The sequence below is a fragment of the Polistes canadensis genome, unplaced genomic scaffold (genome assembly GCF_001313835.1).
Source record: "Polistes canadensis isolate GaletaPanama2010 unplaced genomic scaffold, ASM131383v1 scaffold_123, whole genome shotgun sequence".
NCBI classification, from domain to species: domain Eukaryota; kingdom Metazoa; phylum Arthropoda; class Insecta; order Hymenoptera; family Vespidae; genus Polistes; species Polistes canadensis.
In genome coordinates this window covers 273,885-276,223 of record NW_014569670.1, presented here as the reverse complement: position 1 = coordinate 276,223, position 2,339 = coordinate 273,885, and positions in this window count along the sequence as shown.

Sequence of the window (2,339 nt, the reverse complement as noted above, 5' to 3'; positions counted from 1 at the left end):
ATATATATTCTAATTTGTATTAAATTTCTTAAACTTTGATACCAGATATGAATTTCAGTTAAACGTGGTGTATATTTCAGTAAGTATTATTAAATAGGTATAATATATATAACTTAAAGTAAAGCTATGGGTTTGTTATCGAAATATTAACTAGTCTGAAGTTCTGGTAAACGCATTCATTATCGTTACCCTTCGAAATACGAACGCTTCTGCCGTTTAACCGCTATCTACAACATGCAACTATTACGAATTCTACCTAGTTGCAATACGTCGCCTGTATAAATCATCCAAAATTGATATGCCATCATTGTGTTTCGGTTATCCAACATGGAAATAGATCAATATTATCCGATACCATGAATCGATACAACACGTATAGAAAATTTTTTGTTCTTCTTTTTTATTTTCATTTTTTTGTATTTACAAATTACACACATTTTATATCTCTAAAGATATTTCGAATTATTTTATACAAATATTATATTACTTTGAATAATAATAATAATAATAATAATAATAATTGCAAGAATACGTATAAGTAAGTTTCTTTTTTTTTTTTATTTTTTTTTGTAACGTTTCAAACAAAATGACACATTTAAAACCTGCGATTTTAATATTTTAAATATTATATTACACGAAATAAAAAAGAAATATACACACACACACACACGTATTTATATATAAAATGATGAAACATATATATTTAGAAATAATCTGTTATTATATTAATAAGGAAGATACGAGTTTAATATTATATACGAGTTGACGTTTTATAAAGGACTGTCAAAGGGATACATATATATATAAAAAAAAGAAAAATAAGAAATAAAGGGACAAAGATGTACGATAAAAATTGTATTAAAATATGGAAAATATGAGTGGACAGACAGGGTTGTTCCGGTTGTCGCAGCTTTTCCCGAGGTAAATGATTTGCTAGGAATAAAACGGGTGGGAGCATAGTCAGCGATGGGGGTGGACAGATAAAAATGAACTCTGTGCAAACTGGCGAGGCCGTTTCCAACGTTCAACGAAAAAGAAAACTGGTTTGCCAAGGTTTGCGCGTTTTATTCTGTTTTAAAGTAATATATATATATAAAACAAAGGAAGTACTAACTTTAATGATTTATATCGCAAATCTAACTGGTCTCACCATTTTGGATCTTATTTTCTAGAATGCGTTACTGTTCCTACTACTTCACTATTATTTCTCATTTATATATACGTATATATGTATATATATATCTATATATATGTACTAAACTACTCGTATAGATTATAGTAAGCTAACCGAACTTAAACTTATCGTATCATTACGATAAGAAAAAGGGAAACACGAGCTAGTTTGAACTTTGTGAAATAAGGTACTAATTCAAAAAGTTAAACGGAAAAATCTAGACAGTATAATAATTTTTCCGAGATATATATTTTTGAAAAGAATAAAACTATAATATCTTCATTTCCTTTTTTTATTTTCTATGACTCATTTATTCTATTTTTTCATTTTGTTTTCTTATTCTTTAAAATTATTACATGTGTTCATCAGATTATATTCATAATTTAAATATTAATGTTAGGTTTTTTTATTTTTATTGTACTTTTATTAATATTAATTATTATTGTTACGAGATAAGTAAAAATTAATTTAAGTATTTATCGTAAAATCTTTGATTTATTTTATCGAAGAGAAAATAAATATCATTTTTTTGTTCTTTTTTTCTTCTTATAAATAGTCAAAAGGTGACTATTAAATAATTTTAGAAAAATTTTCATTAAACGTAAAGAGAGACACGTCGATTAAGATGGCTTATGAAGGTAAATGTAATTAAATGGAATAGCTTGTCGGACGTACAGGGAAAACGCAGATTGAATTTTACGATGGTACGAGAGAAGGATAGAAATTCAAAGAGGAAGAAAGAAAGAGTGAGAGAGAGAGAGAGAGAGAGTGAACACGATTGCCCTTTAATAGAAAAGAATTCCCCCTCGTAGGATTTTTATCTCCTCGTCCTATTTGCCATACCAGGAAATGAATTGTTAGTGAATGCAAATTACCATACTGAAATAATTCCCCCCCCCCCTTCCCACTTTCGTCATCGTTGTTGTTATTATTATTATTATTATTGTTAAAACGTAAATATGATATACCTTTACAATAATATTAAATCAAAATTTGTTTATAGGTTATGTTTCATTACAACAGACTTAATGAAACATTTTATACTTGATTTGAAAGTTTAAAAATGCAAATTAGTTTTTAAAGAAAAATAATTCATATTATCTGAGATGCAATGATCAAAATTTGATTATAGGTTATGTTTTATTACTACAAACTTAATGAAACA